General features: G+C 35.7%; 1 pseudogene; it reads left to right on the top strand.

Annotated features, from left to right (window-relative positions):
- Positions 1 to 4,258: 4,258 nt before the first annotated feature.
- Positions 4,259 to 7,807, top strand: LOC142625432 (uncharacterized; annotated as a pseudogene).
- Positions 7,808 to 8,212: the final 405 nt, after the last annotated feature.

Consider the following 8,212-nt stretch of genomic DNA (forward strand, 5'->3'; position numbering starts at 1 on the left):
TTACATTTTTAACTTTTCTCCCTCATATTAAAGGTGTGCAATTGCTTAATGCAACCACCAAATCTGAATCCCCGTAGCATCACTCTTCATTAATTATATGTTGTGGACATCTATTAATCATAGTCATTATTACACCATTTATCAAAATAAAATTCATTGTTACATCAATTTAAAAAATGTTTATGTACTAAAATTTATAATATTTTTACCATTTCTCTTCTAAAATTTGAATAACGTAATATATATGAGATTGATTCAAGTTACACTTAATGTAACTCTTTAGAGTTGCATCTTTTTTTTTTTTTTTTTTTATAGAATCAGAGTTACATCTTTTCTAAACCATTGGATTTAAGTAAATCCAACGATCAAAAAAATATACTCATTAATGCTGATATTCTAATAGGGATCTCATTTATTATCCTTATTTATAACATTCCAAACATCTCTCTAATCTCAAAAATGGGTATATTTTTCTCTCTGCTCTCTCTTTCTAATCCACTATACGTTTCTCTCTCCTCCATTGCACTTTCACCTCCATTTTCATAAGGTTCCACCCCCATAACCTCATAGAATCTGATGAATTTTCATAAATTTGAAACTGGCAATTTCACCACCCGACAAGTAAGAGCTTCAAAAGAGCCATCCATATATATAGTCCATTCTTTGCTTGTCTAAAATAAGCAGCCCTTGGATCCCTATCAACATCCACAATAATCTGCAAAAATTCATGAGAACAAACAAATAAACTAGTAAATACATGAGAAGTACTTAAAAGTTTTCATGCTCATAAAGAATAGGTAAATTGTCATGGCATTCCTATTATTAATGCTGTGGATGGTCCTGGGCAGCATCCTACACAGGTATGCAAGTATGCAAGAACACTGTTCTTAATTACAATATTGATCTTTTTGTTTGAGAGCCTGTAAGTGATCATGTTTGGAAAAAAGAAAGGCATGTGTAAAAATAAACAAAACATTGAAGTGATTTTAAGAGAAATAAATAATTTAACGATAAATCAAGTGCACAAGAAGGATGGAGCAAATTATGGCCTTCATTGAGAGTTTCCACGTGTCCCATGATCATTGTCCAGTATGCTACTTAGTATCTTCTGTAAGAGCATCAGCATTGAATGGGCCAAACCCCTTCTCAATGCCAAATTCCAAAGTAGGATACCATTGAGGCCCAAAAGAGAGCTCCATTGAATGTTGGGTTCTGGAACAATTACACAAAAAAAAAAAACCATGGAGCTACAATGCGATTCTAAACATAGAATCGCACTGTAGCTCAATGGTAAACGTTATATTAATATTTTATTGTAAATATCAGTCCTTTCTCTCTCACCATGGTCTCTTATCTTTGTCTCTCCATCGCTACACTTCATCTCTGTCTCTCCATCGCTACACTTCATCTCTGTCTCTCCATCGCTGAGCTCTTTCATCACACCAAGCCTTTTGCTTCTCTGTCATCTCCTCTCTCTTGCCATGCCGATTCACCTCACCCATCTCCGCAGCTCTTTCACATCAAGCCTTTCTCTTCTCTCTCATCCCCTCTCTCTCGCCATTGCTGCGGATTCACCCTCACCCATCTCCCTATTCACCCTCACCCATTGCTGAAGCTCTTTCAGACCAATCCTCTCTCTCTTCTCTCTCATCCCCTCTCTATCACTCTCTCTTCTCTTCAAACCGAGATTCTCAAGGGTTTTTGGGTTTGGGTTAAGATTAAAATCAAAATCAAAATCAGCTTGTGTTTGTGTTTGTGTTTCTTTTCTCTCTCTCTCTGCAAGCTTGGTGCTGAATCAAAATCAAGATCAAAGCGATATACTAGGTGGGTTTTGATCAATGTATTCGAGTTTTTGTGTTTGTGTTTCTTCTCTCTTTGCAAGAAAAAGGGGGTTCAGCTTGTGTTTGTGTTTGGGTTTTGATCAAAGAATTTTCGTTGATGTTTGCAGAGGTGGGATTCAACTTCCGCTCTTTGTCACGGGATTAGCATCTTTAGAAAGTTTGCTCAGGTTCAACCTCAATTACCAGTAAGTTTCACTCTCTATCTAACTTTTTTTTCCAAGTAGATTTTGTTTGAGGGTGTTGTCTTGCTTGTCTTGTTCGGTTCATGTTTCTGGTGTTGGTTACTTATGATTCTGTCTCAATGTCATTGACAAGCAAGTTAAAAAAAAAATTCTATCTTGGGAAGGTCTCGGTTATAAAAAAAAAAAATGAAGAAAAATTCTTGACAAGCAAGTCAAAAGAGATCAATTAATTGATTCATGACAACTAAAGTTATTCGGGAATTAGTCTCTCCAAAATTGAGGGTAAGACTATCTACCAACCACCTTCCCTAGACTATGTTTGTGCACTGGGCACAACCTATTTTATGATAGCTATAGTTATTTAGCTATTAAAACACGCAAGTGTGCATGAACTAGAACCAACCTTTACTAAATGGCCAACTTCAGGAATTTTGCTACAAAAAGGCCACTAGTTTGTGATGTAAGAGGATCAAAGCGCAAGGTATTTGGTATCTACCCACTCTTGCAAGGCCAATTCTTGGCAACATTAATTTCCTGCAACTCTAAAAGATTTATAAAAAGAAAATGGAGGAGAGTCAGCACATGATAAAGAAGAATAAGAACAAAAAAACCAACGCTGAATAAGGCTCTTCTCATTGCAACTGAAAATTTAATTAAAACATTGGTTTGATAGAATAAGACACTATAATTGAACCAATCTCCCCTTGGACAAAAGTGGACAAAACCGCTTCCACCCAAATCTTTAACTGAAAATGACTGAACTCTGAAGTTCAATATCATTATTATCCACACCATGAGTTTTCCTCCAATAAATAGCAACCACAGATAAAAAAGACCCACCGAATGCAACTAAAATGACTCCTGAGCTAATATCATTTGACAGGACTAATTCAAATGTCTTTTGTTTCTGCTAGAAACTACTACCCTTAGCCTCCTAATTCCCACCACCCCCCCCCCCCCACAAAAAAAAATGCAGTAGGCATATGGACCAAACTTTTTACTGAGAACATTAATCAAATTATTTCAAAGTTCTATCTGTGAGTAAAAGCTTAGTCTCAGCATTAATCAAAACCACCATTGTGAACTTTACTGGTTGAATTTACTGGAGAGTTGTAGGTTTGGGTGCTTGCTGATATTTGTGACTTTCTGATGAATCATGAGTTAAGGTGATGTTTGTTTGATCTTAAGATTTGTATGCGTTACTTGGTACCTTGTTTGAGTTCTGGTTGTTTAACACAATGTGGGTAACATAAGATAAACAAATGTAGATTTTTTATATACCTGTATTCTGCATTTAGTTAAACTTATAAGATGCATTACTATGGTCCAACTCTGCTATTACCTTCTTCTCAATATTTGGCTGTGTAGGGCTAGTAATTCTGTAACAAAAAATTATTGTAGTATATATAGTCGAAATACATTGATTAGGAGCTGTCAACATATATTGTTTTGATTAGGAGTTGTGGCACCACTAACTGTTTTAGGATGTTGCTTTACACTAACTGTTTTAAGTTCCCTATTTAAAAGGGATGGATACTTATCACGGAGACATATCACGATATGCTAATATCTTACAAAGGGATTCCGATTTTGTGGCACCATTTTTAAGTGGGTCTCAAGATACTAAAATGCCCATCCAAGAGTCTGTACTGGAAGTTGAAATTGTCTCCTCTAATCCACCAAAACGTGCTGGCAACTTCAGTGTAGATGAGGACAACCTCCTCATCTTTGCATGGCTTAACACTAGCGTGGATGCCGTGCAAGGTACTGACCAAAAGGCTGACACATTTTGGGAGAAAGTTTGGCAATACTTTTGCGAGAACAATACTTATGGAACCACACGTTCTATTTCCTCCGTAACAAGTCGATGGGGAACAATTAGTAAGGAGACAAGTAAGTTTGCTGGGTTGTTGGCTAAAATTGAAGCCTGAAATCCAAGTGGTGTGACTGACCAAATGAAGGTATAAATTATATTGTAATGGTGTCACTATATTAATTTCCGAATAGTTTCAAGATACTAATTATTATTATTATTATTTTTTAAATTTTAGTTGGAAGATGCAAAGGTTCTATATATGAAATCATCACATAACAAAAAAGTAGCTTTTGCATTTGAACATTGTTGGGCTGTGTTGAAGAACCAACCAAAGTGGACTGTGCTTAAGAAAAAAATCAAAAGGGCTCCCTCAAACTCCAAGTTCAATTGATCAAGTTGGTAGTAATAATGATGACACAATGGTGCTAGAGAGACCAATTGGTAGAAAAGCCAAAAAGGCTAAGCGAAAGAGGACAGATGGTGATACGGGTTTTGAGGATTATTTGGCGAAAAAATTGCAATATATTCAAGAATCACAGGAACAAGAGAAAGAGGCTCTTCGCATCAAATCGGATAGGGTTCGAGTGAATGCGCAAAGAGTTGATATTGAAAAGGAATCACATGAGAAAGACAAAGAGGCTCTTCGCATCAAAGCGGATAGGGTTCGAGTGGATGCACAAAGAGCTGATATTGAAAAGGAAAGGCTTCGTCTTGAAACTATTAGGGAGGAGGGAAGAGTAATGACCATGGAGACAAGTGGCGTTAATGAAAAAGAAAGACTTTATTTTGAAAATCTCAAGGATGAAATCCTTGCAAGACATAATTTACAGTAAATAATTGGGTTTGATCCAAGGAGATGATGTCTTGCCGTAACCTTATTTTGGTAGTGGCTTATTTGAAGCATAGGTTTGGAATATGTAGATGATGTATTGTTCCAACTTGATCATTTGGTAGTAGGTTGTGCCACTTATGTAATTACATCATTTTTGCTTATATGAAAAACTTATGTATTTTCTATGTTTGATATCATATCATCTACATTTGTGTATTTCTATGTTTTATGTCATTTGCCTTTGCTATCAATTCTAATGACATTGCTAATGGCATTGCTATCAATTCATTAATTTAGAAAGCTAGTTTGGTTGCTTTATATTAGAGTAAACTACTGCCACTGCCACTGCCACTGGGTGCAATACAAGTGTGCAACACCACCATTTCCATTGTACAAGACTTCTAACTGTAACCTTGAGTTGAGAGTTGAAAGATAAAAGGAAGAAGAGGAGCCTGGAGAAGAGGAAAGGTTAGGTTCTCTTCTTTTATTTCTATTTAGAATTGCAACAGACATTGGTCTTTTATCTTGGAAAAAAAACTTTCTGGGTTCTTTTTCATTGTGTTTCAGTTAAGGTTTTTGTTCTTGATTTTATTTATCTATTTATTTCTTGTGTTCCCTTTTGGTTGGAGGGAAAATGGTGGTAAAGTAAAATGAAAATGTGAGTTACTAGTGGGACAAGATATATATATATCATGTTAGCTGACTCTGTGACTATTATGTTTGTCATAAAGTATTTGATGGAACTACAGATGCTATTTCATGAATGAAAATGTGTACTAGATAAATGGTGTTTCTACAACCTAGGATCATTTGTTTGTTGCCCATATCAACCTTTTTGTTACTGTTAGTATTGGTGGATTAATTGTGGAAGTTGGAAGTTATGGGGTGATGCAAACACAGTACCTACTGCTTATACAATTACTGCTTTAGTGGCCTCAAAGGTCAAATCTGCTAATTCCTTATAAATCATGGTTACTCTTGTGTAGTTTAACACGGACAATGTAGCTACAAATTAATGGTTTTGGCTAAATGCTTCTCAAATCAGCTTAGAGCATTCAGATTAATCTCTAGATACTGATCACTATACAAAAACTTGAATTGAAGTTACCTGATGGCAGCAACTATGGGAAGTGAATTATGGTCTAGTGCATGATATTGAGGCTATTCTTGATGCAATTGAGCTTAGTGTTGTACCTTTCCTTGATAAGTAACCTTGGTCTTTTATAATTTTTTTTAATAAGTAACAGTGGTCTTTCATCATACTAATCAGAAAAAAAAAAAATTGGTCTTTAATCATGGGAAAAATTTCTGGGTTCTTTTTCATTGTGTTTCAGTTCTTCAAATTTAAGATAACAGTATTTCTTGGCGTGTACCCAAGAGAGTGTAGTGGAGTGAATGGTCATTTAAGGACCCAAATGGCCCTCAAAATCAACAAAGGAAAAATTCTGGAGAGACCCACTATTAGGATTTAGGAGGAGGAGGAGATACCAAAAAAAAATAGTAATAAAAGTCTCATGGGTGTGTGTGTTGTTTTCAGTCTTGATACATTCATATTCACCTTCAACCTCTTTCTTAGCTCACACACAGTAGTGGGTTGGGAATTTGGCTGCTGGGTGTGTTTTAAATAGTTTTAGTGAGCCCGGTTTAGAGAAGGGTATTTAGAGGTCTCTTGTATTTGTAGCATATTTCAATTTTGGTACTTGTGCCTAAATAATTAAGCATGTCTTTTGGTTTCTTGATTTTAGTGACTCTGCCTCTTTGAGCATGTGATAAATACATTTTTTCATTACAATTTTTAAGTCATTTTGTAAGGTTCTTCTTATAGAAAGTACTCACTTGATAAAGTGGGAAAGCATGTTATGTGCTTGGCTTTAACTACTTAGAAAAACAAAGTCTTCCTAGTGGGAAAGCATGCACGGGCATATTTCATGCTTAATTGATTATTTTCCTGTTCAATAATATTGATAATTTCCTAACACTGTTGTCTTCAAGGTTGTCTCTATGGGTCGCTCTCTTTTTCACAAATTGCTTTTTGACGACTCAGATGAGGATGAGATTATGAGGCGAGTTCTTAAGGGTTCAACATTACAACGTAAACGTCATCGGTATATCGAACGTGATCATTTGGCAGGCCATAAAAGACTTTATCTTGACTACTTTGCCGACACACCAGTATATCCTCCTAATTTATTTCGGAGAAGATTTCGGATGAGTCGGTCTCTTTTTCTTCGTATTCAATCTAAGGTAGAAACTTATGAACCTTATTTTATCCAAAAAAGAGATGGTGCCCAAAGACTCGGTTTATCTTCTCTTCAAAAGATAACAGCTGCACTTAGGATGCTTGCGTATGGAGTTGCAGCTAATTTTATGGATGAGTATGTGCGGATTGGAGAATCCACTGCAATAAAAAGTCTGAAAAAATTTGTTAAAGCGGTGGTTGATATTTTCTCCAAGAAATACTTGAGGTCCCCAAACAACAAAGACATTGCTAGAATTTTAGCCAATGGGGAAAGACGTGGATTTCCAGGGATGTTAGGGAGCATTGATTGCATGCATTAGAAATGGAAAAATTGTCCGGCTGCATGGAAAGGTCAGTACTCTGGTCACATTCGTGAGCCAACCATTGTTTTGGAAGCAGTGGCATCATTTGATCTTTGGATATGACATGCATTCTTTGGGTTACCTGGGTCAAATAATGACATTAATGTATTAGAACGGTTCCTCTATTTTCAGAGCTCGAACAAGGACGTGCTCCTGCAGTTAATTACTCAATCAATGGCCATGAGTATACGATGGGATACTACCTTGCCGATGGCATATATCCGAAGTGGTCAACATTTGTTAAAACAATTCCATCTCCACGAGAAAGAAAAAAAAATTATTTGCAAAAGCCCAAGAGGCATATAGGAAGGATGTAGAGCGTGCTTTTGGAGTGCTTCAAGCAAGATTCGCAATTATGCGTGGACCTGCAAGATTTTTCTACAATGAAACACTCCAAGACATCATGAAAGCAAGCATAATTCTTCATAACATGATCATTGAGGATGAGCGAGATGTAAATGAAGCGGTGGAATTAGATTATGAGCAAATTGATGACAATCCTACTATACAACTGTCACGGGAGCACACAAATTAATTTACAGAGTTCATTGAAATCCATGAATTTATTCAAGACCGTGAAATTCATTCTCAACTCCAAATAGACCACATTGAGCATTTATGGCAATTACAAGCGGAGTTGTAGGAACTTAAGTGTGTGAGTTATGTATGTGGAGTTTTATTGTAATTTGATATATGTACGAGTCTTTTAAAAACAACATTGATAGTTATGTATGTGGATTGCATCTATATATATATATATATATATATATATATATATATATATATATATATATATATATGTATGTGGACTTTTTAAGTTGTTGAGTTGAGTTGTTGAAAATTTGGCAGGTTGCATGTATGCATGTATATATATGTATGTGGATTTTAAAAATTGGCAAGTTGAGTACATTGATATTTGCCAAGTTGCATGTATATATAT

The sequence above is a fragment of the Castanea sativa genome, chromosome 2 (assembly GCF_040712315.1).
Source record: "Castanea sativa cultivar Marrone di Chiusa Pesio chromosome 2, ASM4071231v1".
Classification (NCBI taxonomy): Eukaryota; Viridiplantae; Streptophyta; class Magnoliopsida; order Fagales; family Fagaceae; genus Castanea; species Castanea sativa.